An 18,884-nucleotide genomic window follows, 5' to 3' on the forward strand; every position below is an offset into this window, starting at 1 on the left:
AAATTTGGTCCATATGTTGGTATTAACAGGAACAGGTGCTGATTCAATTTTGGTGTCAATAACTCAAACGGGGGTTGAGCTGTAGAACGTTTTTTGTCGTCAATTGTGACTGCTGTATCTCAAGAAATAATGAACGGAATGAAAGAAAAATTTATCGGCAAGTAGCCCTTAGAGGGTATAAGAACTGATTTTATTTTTGTGTCAACAGCTAAAAGGGGGGTAGCGCAATCACCCGTTCTTTTTTTTCCATTTTGAGTGCCCTATCTCAAGAAGTAATGCTACGTTCTGGTTGAAATTTGGAATATATGTGAATCCATATGTAAACAGGCTTTGGTTCTATTTTGACGCCGATCGCTCCAAGAGGTGTTGATTTTTTTTTACTTTCTTCTATATCTAATATATAGAAGAAAGTATTGGATTCGTGCAAATTTTCGAATTTCGAATTTTGACGGATTCGAACGTTTTGAGGTGTGCTGAGTCCATTTCGATCATTTTTGGAAAATGTCTGTCTGTCTGTATGTGTGTGTGTATGTGTGTGTGTATGTGTGTCACGTCTGTGTGTGACCAGTTTTTTGTGGCCGCTCTACAACAAAAACTACCGCATGAAATCGAACGAAATTTGGTACACATATGTGCCCCTATGTGAACTTGTGCCCATTAGTTTTTGGCGCGAATTCCTCCAAGGGGGGTGGAGCAATGGGACGTTTTTCGAGTTACGCGTGCTTGCTATTCCTCAGGAAGTTACTGGCGGAATCAAACAAAATTTGGTCCATATGTTGGTATTAACAGGAACAGGTGCTGATTCAATTTTGGTGTCAATAACTCAAACGGGGGTTGAGCTGTAGAACGTTTTTTGTCGTCAATTGTGACTGCTGTTTCTCAAGAAATAATGAACGGAATGAAAGAAAAATTTATCGGCAAGTAGCCCTTAGAGGGTATAAGAACTGATTTTATTTTTGTGTCAACAGCTAAAAGGGGGGTAGCGCAATCACCCGTTCTTTTTTTCCATTTTGAGTGCCCTATCTCAAGAAGTAATGCTACGTTCTGGTTGAAATTTGGAATATATGTGAATCCATATGTAAACAGGCTTTGGTTCTATTTTGACGCCGATCGCTCCAAGAGGTGTTGATTTTTTTTTACTTTCTTCTATATCTAATATATAGAAGAAAGTATTGGATTCGTGCAAATTTTCGAATTTCGAATTTTGACGGATTCGAACGTTTTGAGGTGTGCTGAGTTCATTTCGATCATTTTTGGAAAATGTCTGTCTGTCTGTATGTGTGTGTGTATGTGTGTGTGTATGTGTGTCACGTCTGTGTGTGACCAGTTTTTTGTGGCCGCTCTACAACAAAAACTACCGCTTGAAATCGAACGAAATTTGGTACACATATGTGCCCCTATGTGAACTTGTGCCCATTAGTTTTTGGCGCGAATTCCTCCAAGGGGGGTGGAGCAATGGGACGTTTTTCGAGTTACGCGTGCTTGCTATTCCTCAGGAAGTTACTGGCGGAATCAAACAAAATTTGGTCCATATGTTGGTATTAACAGGAACAGGTGCTGATTCAATTTTGGTGTCAATAACTCAAACGGGGGTTGAGCTGTAGAACGTTTTTTGTCGTCAATTGTGACTGCTGTATCTCAAGAAATAATGAACGGAATGAAAGAAAAATTTATCGGCAAGTAGCCCTTAGAGGGTATAAGAACTGATTTTATTTTTGTGTCAACAGCTAAAAGGGGGGTAGCGCAATCACCCGTTCTTTTTTTCCATTTTGAGTGCCCTATCTCAAGAAGTAATGCTACGTTCTGGTTGAAATTTGGAATATATGTGAATCCATATGTAAACAGGCTTTGGTTCTATTTTGACGCCGATCGCTCCAAGAGGTGTTGATTTTTTTTTACTTTCTTCTATATCTAATATATAGAAGAAAGTATTGGATTCGTGCAAATTTTCGAATTTCGAATTTTGACGGATTCGAACGTTTTGAGGTGTGCTGAGTTCATTTCGATCATTTTTGGAAAATGTCTGTCTGTCTGTATGTGTGTGTGTATGTGTGTGTGTATGTGTGTGTGTATGTGTGTGTGTATGTGTGTGTGTATGTGTGTCACGTCTGTGTGTGACCAGTTTTTTGTGGCTGCTCTACAACAAAAACTACCGCATGAAATCGAACGAAATTTGGTACACATATGTGCCCCTATGTGAACGTGTGCCCATTAGTTTTTGGCGCGAATTCCTCCAAGGGGGGTGGAGCAATGGGACGTTTTTCGAGTTACGCGTGCTTGCTATTCCTCAGGAAGTAACTGGCGGAATCAAACAAAATTTGATCCATATGTTGGTATTAACAGGAACAGGTGCTGATTCAATTTTGGTGTCAATAACTCAAACGGGGGTTGAGCTATAGAACGTTTTTTGTCGTCAATTGTGACTGCTGTATCTCAAGAAATAATGAACGGAATGAAAGAAAAATTTATCGGCAAGTAGCCCTTAGTGGGTATAAGAACTGATTTTATTTTTGTGTCAACAGCTAAAAAGGGGGTAGCGCAATCACCCGTTCTTTTTTTCCATTTTGAGTGCCCTATCTCAAGAAGTAATGCTACGTTCTGGTTGAAATTTGGAATATATGTGAATCCATATGTAAACAGGCTTTGGTTCTATTTTGACGCCGATCGCTCCAAGAGGTGTTGATTTTTTTTTTTTTTCGAATAAAAATATTTTTATTAATGCAACAATAAGAAAGATAAATCGTAATAGATTGTCGTCTGCGTATTTCTCGTGATTTTAATTGTATGGAAATGATAGGAAATATTATCGCAATGATTTAAAATTTTTAACTGTTGCCATCTTATGTTTGTTAACAAATAAAATATTTGTAATTCATTCAAGCAAGGCTTTTAAAATAACTTTCAATTTTCGCTCTTTGCTTTGCTTTCGCAATAATTCAGACATTGGGATAGTCGTCAAGTTTTTGCATGTGTCATTTTGTTTTTGTTGGGAATATTGCTTCCTCGTCAAGCATGGGGAGGGATCAGAAAAAAAAAGAAAAATATAGAAGAAAGTTTCGTGATGGCCACAACATACTAGTTTTTTTTTGCGAATAAAAATATTTTTATTAATGCAACAATAAGAAAGATAAATCGTAATAGATTGTCGTCTGCGTATTTCTCGTGATTTTAATTGTATGGAAATGATAGGAAATATTATCTCAATGATTTAAAATTTTTAACTGCTGCCATCTTATGTTTGTTAACAAATAAAATATTTGTAATTCATTCAAGCAACGCTTTTAAAATAACTTTCAATTTTCGCCCTTGTTTTGTTTTTACAATAATTCAGATATTGGGATGGTCGTCAAGTTTTTGCATGTGTAATTTTGTTTTTGTTAGGAATATTGCTTCCTCGTCAAGCATGGGGAGGGATCACAAAAAGGAAAAATATAGAAGAAAGTTTCGTGATGGCCACAACATACTAGTTTTGTGTTGCAGGTGTTTATTCTTAAGTCGTTTAGTACAGTGCAATTAGACATAAACCTCAACATCCAAAGTAAAAGTTTCCCGTCAACTCCAAACTGTTGTATACTGTCCACATATTGTTTGGTAAAAAATTACACCGTTTTCAGCGTCGGGTTTTGGGGGGAGGGGGGGGGAGAAGTTGGTAAATTAGTAGTTTTTATCAGTTTTTTGGAAATATTTAAAAAACTATGGATTTAGCGGAAAAAGTGCAATATACAAAATAATCTACACTAAATAACGAACAAAATGGTCCTAAGCATTATTTTGTTAAGTGAACGGTTCCAGAGTTACGGCGGGTGTAAAAATAGAAACTTTTCGCATTTTTAAGATTTTTTGGAAAATGAAATTCTAACTACTACGTAAACAGAAATAACTAAACAATTTTATTAAAAAGTAATTCTATACAATTGTATTCTAGTCTACAAGAAACTAAGAGTCACCACATGGGGTTGGAAACGTAGAAATACTGGGAACGAGAACCGATTTTCTGCAATTTGCGTGAACTGTGATAAAGCACTTGAAGTTAGACTATTATGTAGCTTTAAAAAAGATTGAGAACAAAACTTTCAGAGATACACTTGAAAAGAAAGTTAGCTGTTCAGTCTCTAGCCTCTACTACCAAGTCTAAGACAATTAACATCTCCACTATATGTGTGAACCTTAATACCAGGGGTGTTTGTGATCCGAAATTTCAGAAAATTTTGAGTTGACAACACATTCTAAAACTGAAAAATTATTAAAAAAAAAAACCTTTTAAAATCATTTTATTAATGATTTAAATAATTTTTGCATGCATATTTGAAGAGTTTTTACTGGGGAGGGGGAAGGGTCGAGCTTCCTCATAGTTTCAGAAAATTTCACACTGTCTTCAGAAAATTTTACTTGAGTCCACGTGCACAACTGCCTAATACTCTCTCACATCGGATGGTGTGCACTGTAAGAAAATATGAGACTTTAAGAAATACTGTCGAACCTGCTTAAGTGAATAGCCATTTAGCCACGAAAGAATATTCTAATAAGCGGGATATTCCAAAAACCGGGATAAAAATAAAACATTACATTGGTTTGGTACATTGAAAATTTATTATATTAAGCGGGATATTCTTTCAACCGATATTCTAATAAGCCGGCTCGACTGTATTTTAATTTGAATTATGTGCATATCCTCCACCCTTGTTCGACGAATCTGGCTTGATAAGGAAGGGGAGCAAATCAATGGTGTCTGTTTTGGTTCCAGATTCAAATGAATCGTAGGTCACCCCAGATTTAGAAAAAGCGTCCTACATCATTGATGAAGAGATCACCTTCTTCATCGTGTTTTCTGACGTTTCCCAGCTACCTTCAGAGAGATTTGCGAGCAATGCATAAATTATGTAATTGCTCATTATCGGCCAGCAACTTGTTTTTGATGAATACGAGCAAGGAACCACAAAAGATGAGGAACAATTACGTAGATCACATTCTACCACTGATTTTGAAGTCAAAGTTGAAGACTCAATCGATGTCACTATGAACCAAAGTGAATTTCTAGCTAACACTAAGAACAAAATGGACCTTATTTCTCTCCTGACAATGTACTTGCAAAGAGGCGGTTGCACAGTTCATCAAGCATCGGGTGACGCTGACTTATTAATAGTTTTAACAGCGATTGATAAAGCTAAGAATGGAGTTGAAGCTTGTGTGATCGGTGATGACATGGACTTACTAGTCTTGTTGAATGTTCACACACCATCAGAAAACAAATTGAAAACGGTGGTACCAAAGAAAGGCAATCAGCAGGAGAAGGTGTGCACTGTTTCAAACATTCAGCGAAGCAATATGAAGGGCAATACACGCTCTTTGCAATATACGCCTTCACAGGATGTGACAATGTACCATCTTTCTACAAGAAGGGAAACATTTCACCGTATAGGAAAGTGTAAGTCAACAACGCTCTTCGTACGAAGCTTCGAAGTCTTTAACGATTCCAAAGCTGACTCCAGTGCAGTGGCTGACGCAGGAAAGTATTTCTTTCTTGCGATGTTTGGAGCAAAGAATACTGAAGAGCTAGATAGCTTTCGCTACCAGTGTTACTTGCAGGCTATTGCAAAGCAGCCTATACATTTATTGTTCACACACACACACACAAGTTGGCTTACCCCCACTTCAGCAACTACCAGGCAGCATTCATATAGAACCTACCACCAGATTCAGCAGCGACTGAATGAGAAAAAGAATTTACCTCCAGTGGGGGTGGAAGAAGATTGGTGAATACCTGAGACCAATTACAGCAATGCGTTTTGCAACTCCCTAGGAATTACTTTCCCTCATAGTGCGTGTTTACAAAGCTGAATGCGTCTGTAACTGCGAGTGCAGAAGTAGAGGTCTAAACTGTGCAGTAATTGCTCAGGCCTAAGAAGTAATAACAGGGGCACTAATATCATAGACGAAGATCTAGAAGAGGTCTATTCACGGTCCATGAATGCTTCTTTTCCCTTAAAAGTAGAGCCCCTTGAGTAGGTGGTGAGGTTGTCGTACCTTCAGGGGCTTATCACAAACATACCACCGGCCCCATAAATCGCAATTTACTTTTGCAAAACACTCCTCATACAAAAAATTAGTTTCCTGAGTGATAATGAATATTTTTTCCGAAAAATCTAACAAAATACGAAAATTTTCAATATTTCACCTGCCGTTACTCTGCAACCGTTCACTTTACAAAATAATGTTTAGGACCATTTTGTTCGAAATTTAGTGTAGAGTTTTTTGCATGTTGCACTTTTCGCGCTAAACAGCATAGTTTTCTAAATGTTTCGGAAAAACTGATAAAAACTACTAATTTAAGAACTTCTTCCCCCCTCCCCCCAAAACCCCACGCTGAAAACGGTGTAACTTTTTACCAAACAATATGTGGACTGTATAGAACAATTTGGAGATGGAGGGAAACTTTTACTTTGGATGTTGAGGTTAGGCCTTTTTTTGGTCTATTTGCACCGTACTAGTTATGAGAAGAACTTTTTATCTGTCTATACGTTTCCATTTCTTGTTTTATTTTGCACATGTTTTGCATTTTTGATGCTTTCCCAAAATTTTTCTGTTTCCCTGCATTCTGTTTATTCTTCCTTTCGCTGAATGAGACACCTAATTCTTTGCAGAAAATTTTCTAACTTAATTCTATTGCTAATTTATTAATTAGAGGTTTCATTTTGGCCGCATAATGTATTGTGCGGGATTTTTTTTTTTTTTTTTTACAGAAGTCCTTTGCTCAACGGTTTTTTTCTGAAGAGAATCATGCAATAAATTTCGGTTCTAAGTTCCATTTTGTCTTGCTTGTTTTTGTTAATTGCTATATTTTGCTATTTAAGATATCCGATGTCCATTTTCGTTGCTTTTACCGGATGTTTTTTCATCCAAAAGTTTACTACTTTGAACTGAAAAAGGGGTTCCTGAAAGCCCCGAAACACGTGTATCCAATAACCTGTTTATTTATGCTAAACAGCAACGATGGCTGCTTCCTGCAATTTCTGAATACTTGATTCCAAATTTGAAATATTGCTATGAAGCGTGCTTTTCGATTTGCAGCATTTAAACAAAACAGCTGACCACACGGATCAGTCTCGAAGGGTCGGATGTTCCCTGCGGCCAGTAAGTTGGCAGCACTGTCTTCGACTATTCTTACACAACGTTAAAACAGTAGATCCCGATTAGATTAACTACAACGTTAATGAAATTTTCAATAATAAATTCAGAATAAATTTTTTAGCAAAAGGAACAAACAGACAAACGAAAAATAACAAAAATAATCAAAAGGAAATTTTTTTAAATCCCCCCCATTATCGGAGAAGCCTACAAGCAGTTAAAAAATTTCATTTTCTCACACGCAAGTAAAAAATGGCAACAGATATTTCTTTCAAAGATTTCTTCACTCTAATAAAAACGGAGCTCGTGCTGACTATTAAAATTCAGTTTAAAAGTGATTTATATGCCTCCCTTCGGATAAATTTGAACAAACAATAGCACACAAGTGGATGCGGGGCACCGCCCCAGGTACCACAAGCACGAACTTTGATACTTCCGTGGTAAAAGTGATTTAGAAATCAATAGTTAGAAAAAATATGAAAAAATTTATCTATTCACATTTGAGCGAAAAATGGTAGCAGTTCAAATGTCGAACTTAAAATTCCTTTTTTCCTTATTAAAAATGCTTATTCGCAACTCCAGAGCTCAAACACGCTACCTTGCGGTGATTAACAATACTAAAGAAAAAGGTAAAAATTTCCGTTCCACGTGTTTTCTTTGGGGTAAATTACAGGCTTCAGACAGTTTATGGTGTAATCTAATTTTAGAAGAATAGAAAAGAAAGCTTCCCACAAACACGATGAAAAATAACTGTCATTCACTAAGCGTCAAAGCAAGTTTATAAGTTACGGTATGCGTTTGTTTTACCTTTTTCATCCGCCATTAGACAGTTGCAGCAGCGCCCCCTATAGTTTATTGGAGTTGCGAATAACTTCATTCCTCGTTAGTTAATCACTTCCGTTCTTTTTTATCGCAGGTATAAAATGTTCTAAAAAGATATTTTTTCCCTTTTCCCAATGAAATCAAAATTGAGACGATACGATAACTGTTTCTAGTAAACAGATTCATTTTTGGTTCAAAAAATTAAATTACGAAAAAAAAAAAAAGAATTATCTATCGAATTCTGATCGAAATGCTCTATAAACCTTCTCAACGACAATCTAGAAAACTGAAAATTTCAACGAAATCTGTTCGGGTGGTTTCCAAGTTTACCCCGGACATACCAATTTGGAGTTTGTGTTATATTTATATAAAGATTGCCCTCCCAAATCCGCTTGTTTAGGCATCCCATTTGTGTATCCCATAGAATTTTAATGGATGCACTACATTACATTCTTTTCAAAATGTCATATGAAAAAAATCTACAGTCGTAATATTTTCTCAAGGAAATCGGCTGATTTTGTTACGTCGCCAAAAAAAATTACAAACCATAAAACAGTCAAATCACCTAGCACAATTTCGTTGAAATGTTTCTAGCACTTGTTAAGCATGCTGCCCTAACATATTCTTTTACCATAGCTTTTATACGAGTGTTAGTTTTTTAGAATCAAAGTTAAATCTAATAACTGTATAGCTTATCCTATGTTGAATTAAATGCTCTTTTATACATCTATCACGTCTCAGCCATGTTGGACTTGAAAATGTTCAACTTTTTTCTATAATGTATTCTTATTGTAAATAAGTTTTTTTTAATCCATAAAGCGTCAAACATTTTATTTTTTCAAGTAAACAAATTATTTGTTACAGTGATATAGTCCTGAAAAAAATGGTGCAGTCCCTTTTTGCAAAAGTATTCTGTTGTGGGTCATTCCATGTGAAATGAGCAAATCAGCTGTGGCTGACATGTCACAGATTTCAATGAAAATTTTTATTTAGGTAAACCATGCATATCTATGAGGAAATGCAAAGTATGGAAGTTTAAAAACTGTTTGTTGCTTTGTTATTGACATTAGAAGTTGATGCTTACGCTAAGCGTAAATTTTCGGAGTTCATTACTGCCAGTTTGTGACTCAATAACTCCATAAGTTATAAACGTACACTTAAAAAATAAATATTTCCGCATTCTATAAACAAATCTCTATTGGGAAAAAGCAAAGTAAAATTTATTCGGATCTTTTTTTGAATCTGAGATATTAACAAATATTGAAATTTTGCCAATTTACTTCAGATTTCAAATCACTCTTCTAGCTCTTTTAATGAAAATATAAGAGTAAAAATGATTCAGATTGAAAAACTATCTATAACTAACTATCTGCTCTAATTTAGTTATTGTTTATGAATTTCTTGATGACGAAATCGTACTTTAAAAAATCGAAAATTTCATTTTTTCCTCTATTTCAGATGTTTTTTTGAAGATGAGGGAATGCTCTAAATTTACTCAAGTTTTTTAACCGACTTCAAAAAGGAGGCGGTTATCAGTTCATACCGTATGTATGTTTTTTTTTTTGTTTGTCCACTCATAGCGTCTCACCTAGTGAACCGATTTTGATGATTCTTTTTTTAATGGATAAGAGGATGGCTCAACTTAGGTTCCATTACTTTGTTTGACCATATTTGTTCTTTAGAAAAAAAGTTATGGGCAAAAAACAGTAAATTTCCCTATTAAATGATTAAAATGATATTGTAGCGAAGTTCGCACTTTTCATCCGTCTATAACGGTGGCTCAGTGGTAGAATTCTCGTCTCCCACACGAGCAACCCGGGTTCAAATCCTGACTAGGACAAAGTGAATTTTACTAAAATTTCGTTTCTACTGTTTCCCGTATTTTCTCGAATGTTCTATTAATTTCTGTATCTTTTCAAGTCTGGAAAGTTCCAGCACTTTTTCAAGTTGTATATAAGGAGATGTAACGTTCATTCGTGGTTCTGAATAAAGATCTCGAGTTGAGACTAACGAGTATTCGCTTCATTTGGCTTTCACATTGTCTTCGCTATCTTCATCTACGCGACAATATGAAACTCATTGTTATAAAAGTTTGGTGCCATATAACTGTAACATTAATAATAATTGTAATGATAATTTTGAATAAAGGCTTTTCTAAAGCAATACAGTGATATAGAGACGCACTTCTTACTTTTACTGAAATATCTACATTTACACTAAAAAGAATGAAATAAAAAAAATTTGAAAAAAAAAAAAAAAAAAAAACCGACTTCAAAATTGCTCCAAAAAGTGAAAAATAATTTTATTCTTTAAACACCATCGATAATACTTTTAAACATAATTTTTGAAGTTGGCGCAAAAACAAAAAGTAAAATCCATTGTAACCATGCTTCGTTCATATTTTTATCAAAAAATCATCCAAACTTAGGAACAAAACATTTATATCGTTACTCAAATATGCTGTCATCAATGCGTAATACATGTGGTAGTGAAGAAACTGGACGTGGTTAAATTTATACTTGTAGTTGAGTTATGGCTGTGAATGATTTTATCGATCGTTTTTGCGCCAACTTCAAAAATTATGTTTAAAAGTATTATCGATGGTGTTTAAAGAATAAAATTATTTTTCACTTTTTGGAGCAATTTTGAAGTCGGTTCTATTTTTTTTTTCAAAATTATTTTATTTATGTAATATATTGACGTGTCTTTTAGATGCTATTAAATTTTAATCATTGGTATCAGCGTATTTTTGTTACTAGAGTAATTTGAACTTAGGCAAAATTTCATTAGTTAGTTCTTTTTATTGTAAGTTTAGCAAAACTAACCATTTCTTTCGTGTTTCATTTTCTCAAAAGCCTTTTTATGAAGTATTTGCTAAAATGTACATTTTTTTTAAAATCGAAATAAATGTTAGATATACTTGCTTTTGCATCATTGAGTCGTTTATCTAGTGTTTTGAGTTCTCGTAATTTCACATAAGAGTCAATCCATACAGGTTCCATACAGTATAAACTATTCATTCTCATGTTCAAATAGTTCTAAGTTATAAAATTAAAATAATTATTTTGAAAATTACAATATGTTTTTTCAGTATAATGTATTATATAGGGCACAATATACGTAATTTAAGAAGGTGCAATGAAGTTTTCACACTTTTTATTTCTGTTTTAGTGTGTGAATTGACTAGCAAAACTGCTCAATTTCAAAGACCTGTATCTTTTTTACAAACCAAATACAAAAAACAATATGTATAACATGCATAGTACTTGAATGGAATATTCAATTGGCCACGAAATTTTATTTTTAATTCCATCCCCTTTTGGTTTACAGGGGTCTAAAAATGTCATTTTTGTCATTTTTCCGATTTTTGAGGGACTATAATCTATAAAGGGTGCACAAACACACAGCAACAGTTACATATTCTTTTTAGCATGGTTCCAGTGATTAGTTTTTGCCGTATTTCATTTTGTGTTTCCGTCCCCTACGCGAGTTATCTCCCTTTGAAATGAGTAAAATTGTTACATTAGACCCTGAACTTTAACCTGTTGCCGTTATTTTAATTATTAATTTTCAGCTACGTAACTCAGCATGTAAGACTATCAATTTATGCACTTTAACATCAAAGCGTTAAAGTAATTGTCATAATGTAATTCAAATATATTTTGGCCAAAATGCAAAGATCTAAAAGTACCATTTTTGACTACGACAAATCACTTTTGATGACCTCTAAAAAATCAAAGGTCCAGTTGAGAGAAAAAATAAAAGTGGTTTTAAACATTTTTCATATCCAGCTTTTAGGGATATGAATTTCGAAAAAATTAAAAATGGTTGAGCGCACAAACCCATCGAACCTAAATGGATTAACCCATAAAACACAAAGAAATTGCTATTTTTCTGAATTTTATTTTACGTTTGGAAATCAAAAACCAATTTCGAGTTTCTTCAAGCAAATAGTAGAAACACAGCTCTATATTCTTGTAAAATTTTGAAGTGGTCTGAATTTTCCCTCATTTGAATTTTTGTGTGTATGTGAAGGGGAAAATCATCATTTTACAAAATGGCACTAAGTTTAAAACTGATTTTGAAGACAAAGGAGTAAAAATACAACTTCAAAAGTAAGGTATTTCTTTTATGATACTTTAGCACATTCTAGGGTATTAATTTCATCAAAGCTAATGCATTTCTTAAAGATTGAGATTAAAAAATAAAATGCTTAATTATGAGAAAATTGAAATATTTTCAGTTTTTGAAACTCGGTTAAAAGTTAACTATAATAATTTTGAAAATTTTAGTGATATCAGATTAATTACCCTACTCCATAGATTGCAACAAAATATAACTTTTATGTTTTCATTAAATCTATACATATAATAAAATAAGATGTTTGTGTGTGTGTGTGTGGCGCGCTTCCCGGGAAAACGGTAAGGCCTAGAAAGATGAAATTTGGTATACAGGTGCTGTTTTTGCCGAAGATGTGCACCTCGGGCTTCGATTTTTGATATTTTAATTAGAAAAAAAGTTATTTAATGTTTTATGTGTTTTTTTGCACTTTTTACCTCACAGACCCCGAACCAATTGCACCACACGAATATTTTTTGTATTATAGTGTAGGAAATTTAATTCCAAATATGATGAATGAAAAAATTTCGAAGATAGAGCAATTTTTGTATTTTTTATGAATTTTTGAAAAAACCTTCAATTTGCATTTTTTTCTGGGTTTTACATTTTTCTAATATCATCCTGCGAGAAGTATCAAAGCCTCATTTCTAAAATTTATGTTAGTAATAGTAAGAACATTGCACCCTCTTCAGAAGAAAAAAGTTCTTAAAAATACGCAATAGTTTTTTTTTACAATTTTTTTAATGCTGAACACATCATATCTTTCTACGCATCGGTCGAAAAAAGCATTCTTCAATCTTCTATGCCTCTGACGTCACTACTTGGATTTCGATTCGATATTTACGACGGAATCTTATCGCAAACAATGTTAATCTTCTTTTTTTTTTTTTACTATATTGCTTACTTCTACATTTTATGACGTGTGACCACGTGTTTTTCCGGCAGCGCTTGCTTTTTTTCTTTCCTTTTTTTGTTTTGTTTAATTTAGGGAATGCATTTATTTCATTTTCCATCTCCCCTCCCCCTCCCCCCCCCAAGCTGGACGTTTTGCTGTTTCGATATTACGTTACATTTCATAGTTGTGCGCATTTAATTCAATAAAAACAGCGAGATTTTTTTTTCTTTGTCAAACGCCACTTATTGCACACTACGGGGACTTTGAGCTTTTTTTTTTTTTTCTGCTCTACTTAAATAAAAAAAAGTGGTTTTTTGAGTGATCTTCGTTTTTATTAGGAAATGGACGGGGAGGTTAAAATAAATAGAGATGCATAAGAAAATTTAGAGATAGATCGTAAAGGTAGATGGCGTAAAAATGTAAATGGCACAAAAAAAGATAGAGATGGATTGATTAATACTGCAGCCAAATTTGTTTAAACAGCCGCCGAAGGCGGCAAACTTGAAGTAAAAAGGTAAATGACAAGTTAGGCAAACAGCCGCCGTAGGTGGCTGCTTGCACAGAAAGGCGACTGGCGTAAGAAGGCGAACCAGCTGGTCGCCGCAGGCGGCTAGTAGTTAATAAGATAAAAGCCTTCAAAAATGCAACATTTAGCATTTATGAGAATGCTGTTCAATTCGACCAATTTTCAATCGTATGTAACTATTCAAATAAAAAATTTTAAGCAAAAATATTTTAGATATTTTTATATAGGCATAAAAGAACCTGTATACCAAATTTCATAAAAATCTGTTACCATACGGCCACCACTTTTTTGCGAATTTTGCTCATTTCGTATGGAATGACCCTTGTATTAAAAAGAGGCGATGCTTTTATGCTTTTACTAGTCGTACCCGCACGGCTTTTCCCGTAGTAGAAAATTAAAAGGTCATTTGATTTGCCTGTATTTTAACAAGTAATGGATAATGAATTTCTCGCCAATTTGCAATGTTAAATGGCTCGCCCATGTTACGGTTCCACGTTATGATAATTTCGTAATATACTATTCCACGTTGTGATAATTTTCTCGGTAAAATTTTCTTAAAATTGGAATGGAAAAGGAACAAAATTGAATTTTCGAAAAATCGCGTCGAGGTGCACATTCCCATGCTACAAACTAACTTTGTGCCAAATTTCATGAATATCAGCCGAACGGTCTATGCGCTATGCGCGTCACAGACATCTAGACAGACAGAGATCCAGGCAGAGAGACTTTCAGCTTTATAATTAGTAAAGATTAAAGCATTGCTTCTCTTTCTACAGTAGAAGACACAAGTGCGGAATCAATTGGGATCAAACCTCATTCGGATAATCAAAAACTCAGATAGTTGTTGTTCTTTTTCTGAAAAAGGGGTCTATTTTAATCTATTAACGTATGTATATTGAAAAAAAAAAACTTTTTTTGTAAAGAAAAAGACATTTTACTTAACCAAGTAAAAAGGTAATACCTTTTACGCTAAGCGTACTTCCAAATGCATAGTACATGCAGTGCGTACTATGGTACTGCAAATGAATGTCATTGCCTGCTGAACACCTCAGTCCAAGTAAGCTGCTTGACTAACTTCGCGGAGGGGAGCATTATATCGCGCTTAGACACAATCATTATTTTGCAAATTGCAGTACGTTTTGACCTTAAATTTGTTTTCTTGACATTCTGAAAGCGATTCGGATCGTTGAAGTTCTACTTTATACTCACATTGTTTTTTCATGAACTTCAAAATGTGTCTCACTGATACTGCTTCTTTTACGTTAACCCAAACACGTATTTTAATCTGATTCTTCCTAACAGACGATACAAATCTTCGTTAATGAAACAAGATTACGAAGCGACCTTCGGAGTTTGGTGAGCGTCAGCGAGCAGGAGGTAGAGCCCCCAATATTTAAAAAAACGAGTGAGTTTCAAATTCATATTTTGAAAATTCTTGTTTATTTTGCTTATGCTTCAATTCTGTGCTTTAATTTCTAAACGAATATTATCATGGTCATGTTATTTTGTTCTGTATACAAATCACTGTTTTTGTCTTAAGTGCAGGAAAGAGTTCAACATGAAACCACGTCAGTGGGATACATTTAGTTTTTCTTTTGAGAAAGCAAACATATTTTTTTCTTCACAATTATTACTGACCCAGGCAATGTCGGGTATTTTTGCTTGCAGTTTTGTAAATAAAACTGCTGTGTAGTGTCATTATGTCCTTGGATTGATGACATTAACAGGTAGAGTCTGATCAGGGGGTTACATGTTACATGAAGACACTTTAATAACATAAAGCTATTTTCAATCACGGAACATTTAACATTAACTGTACCAACTACTTAGAAGAAATTATTCATAAAATCCATAAAAAAGGGTCAGAATAATCTCTAGTACTAACAGTAATACCGAGAAAAATAACTTATTGCCAAACCACAGATTGGCTCAGAATTTCAGTCACACGCAATATAAAACAGTCGAACCTCGTTAAAACGAGCTCAAAGTGACCTTTAGAATCAATTCGTCCTAACCGTAATTCGTTCGGCTCATTCGAAAAAGAGTAAACAACAAACAATAGGACGGGGAACGCAAATGTAGTTCACCTTAACAGTAATTCGTTTTATGCGTATTCGAATTAACGAGGGTTGACTGCATTATCGGATCGGATTTGTTTGTCTCGCATCCCGAATTTATACTTGAGGCCGATCAGACTGAAATACTGTAAAGAACACTGTGCAGTGTGCACCTCGGTCAGTTGCGGATTTATAATACTCAAATATCACCAGTTGCGAAGGGGCCCCGAAGGGTTCAGTTTTTTCCTGTGATACAGCTGCCTGATACAGTTTTAGTCTGTGTACGAGGGGGAACCCAAAAGTGACCGGATTTTTGTTCTAAAATATTTATATATTAGTTTATTCACAAAATTTCTTTTGTCTCTGCCAAAGTGTTCACCCTTAGATGAGATACACTTGTTAATTCTTTTTTTCTACTGTTAGAAGCTCCCCTGGAACTCTTTAGCTTTGACCATGTTCAGTGCTCGTTGCGAAGCAGTTTTTACAGCCTCTACATTATCAAAACGCTTCGATTTCAGAATTTTTTTTATCATCGGGAACAGAAAAAGATCACAGAGGGCTAGGTCGGGCGAATACGGGGGTCGAGGAATGACTGGTCACAGGGGTGCCCATCCCCCCCAAGCTCAATAGCGCAAATCCCCCCCCCCCAAAATTTTCTCGCTTTCGAATTGGGTTAAACATAACAGTTTTTAGAGTGTATATATAACTTCCAGTCAAACTTAAAAGGGGGGGGGGGAGCGTTAACAAATACCATTTGAACTAAAATGTTGTTGGACTGTTGACCTGCTTTGTCTTCCTTAATTTTAAAACGTGGACCTTGAGTAAACAAGTTTTGGATACCACTGAATTTTGCTACACCTTATTATTATTTTTTTTTCAAACGTATGAATAATTACAGGGAAAACTTTCTGGCTTGGGACGGAGCCATTACTAGATGTATACAATATGAACCGTGAAACGGAAATTTATTGTCACTTAGATAGGGGTTTCGGGGAGTTTCTCCGCCGGAAAATTTTCGAAATTGTAATTTTAAAACCACAATTTTACACAATCTCTGGTGATGTTAGGGGAATAAAAGGTTTGTTGGCCCCTTCCCGGTAGTTTTTCAATATTGAAACTTTAAAAGCGTAATTGTAAATAGTCTACCGTTGTGTTAAAGAGGGCTTTCCTTTGTTTTCAAAATTGTAGTTCTAAAACCGCAGTTTTAGACTATCTGTGGTAATGGTAAGGAAAGAAGAGATCCTAGGGCTCGCCCTTGGAAAATTTTTAAAATTAAAAGTCTTAAAAACGCTATCTATGGTTGGAGGACAAGAAGTTTTCAGAAACTGAAGTTCTAAAATCGCAATTGTAACCGACCTTTGTGACGTTAAGAAAAAGAGTTTTCGGAAGCTCTCCTGGAATTTTCTCGATATTGAAGCCCTGAAAACCAAATTTAAGACGACTTTTTAATAATGTTGACGAGAGTGGGGAGGATGGAGAGGGGCGCTTCTCTTAAATTTCCGAAATTGTAGCTTTAGAAACGCAGTTTTGATATATATTAATAATGTTAGTGGAAGGTGAATTTCGGTGCCATTCCCCCGGCAATTTTTTGAAATTGATACTCCAAAAACGCAATTCTAGCCTTGTCTTTGATCGTGTTAAGGAAAGAGGAGGGGAATCAGGGGCTCTCTCCTAAATTTTTCAAAATTGCATTACTAGAAACGCAGTTTTAGATGACTCTTGATGATAAAGAGGGTATCATTCTGGCGTTACAGTGGGGGCGCTCTCCTATGGAAGTTTTCCAAAATTGATGTCGCATAGTCAAAAAAGATGGATCACACACACCATGACAGATATTTTTCGGAAATCCTCAAAAATGGATTAAGCTATTCTGCATACATCGAAAATCAGAACTCGAGAGTTTTAACGAATCAAATATCCTTATAGATATGGAAGAAAGTAAATATGATTTAAGAAAAATAACTTAAACACCTTAAGAACAGAATGTTCTACTTCCATCAGCGAAATCCAACATCACTGAAAGTTTTAATAAAAATCATCTAATGATAAATTGAAACAGTCAGTTTAAAAATGGTACAGAAGATGGGAGTAAAGTGAAATGAGAAAAATTTTTCATAAGCTTAAGCTAGTTAATGAAGAAAATATATAAATTGTCGATTGGCGGGATAAAAAATATGTAATTCGCAAACTTCAAAACTAGTTCTTAGCGATTGTCAAAATGCAAATGATTCAATGAAAGACGAGAGCATACTGGTCAGAATTATTACAAACAATAAAACATTTTTTACCTCCCTCCCTCTCATCACTGTCACACGTATTCATCATGAAGAGTTGTGCTACTTCCAGAAAATTTATAAGATATTGAAAAGAAATCAAATCGTCTGATCCAGCTTTGAAACGGGCACCAGCTCCATGCCATCTGTGATGCTCCTTTCATTGAAAAAGAGACACGGTCATTATATTTTGGAAAGAGTACCAGGGCCGTCGCTGTTTCAAAAAACTGGGGGGGGGGATATGCTTTTGGCGGCTCCTTAATTTTTTTCAAACGCATGTTCGAATATGCAGAAAAAGAGAAGATTTGACTTGGTTTAGCAGGGATAGTCATATTACTAGACCTTAGTACTAGCAATATAAATAATCGTAAGGATAATATTCAACCAGAATTAGGGGGTGTCGCAGGGCTACCTTCTTGCCCTGCCTCACAATTTGAAGACATAAAAACGCAGTTTTAAACTATATTTTAAGTCTGTTGAGAAGGGGAGAGGTGTTCCAGGAGAACCTCTCCCGATAATTTTTCCAAGTTTAAGTTCCCAACGCAATCGTACGTTATATTGAATTATGTCCAGAAGAGGGGGTCCGGGGGCTCTCCCTCGGGAATTTTCAAGACTGTTATCGGAAAAACACAGTTTTAGACGATCTATGGTGATGTTAAAAGAGAAAGAGACTCAGGGTCATCGTTCTATAATTTTTCAAAATGCAAACTTTAGGCACGGGTTCCCAATTGTGAAGTATTTGCTATTGTGACACGTAAAGGGGGTCCGGGGGCTCTCCCCCGGGAAAATTTTGAAAATTATAGTTCGAAAAATGCAGTTTTAGACAATCTATGGTGATATTAAGAGGAAGAGAGATACGGCCTCCCCCCCCCCCCCGAAATTTTTTGAAATTTTTAAGTCTTAAAAACGCGATTGTAGACTTTTTTGCTAAAATTTAGTGCACCGCCAGTTTCTTGAAATCAAAGCTCCGAAAACGTAATTTAAGCCAACCTTCGATGAAGGGGGGGGGGGGGGGAGTTTTGAAGGGGCTCACGACCAGAAATGTTTCGTAATTGAAGCACTAAAAG

Source organism: Uloborus diversus, chromosome 1, assembly GCF_026930045.1.
Source record: "Uloborus diversus isolate 005 chromosome 1, Udiv.v.3.1, whole genome shotgun sequence".
Lineage (NCBI taxonomy): Eukaryota > Metazoa > Arthropoda > Arachnida > Araneae > Uloboridae > Uloborus > Uloborus diversus.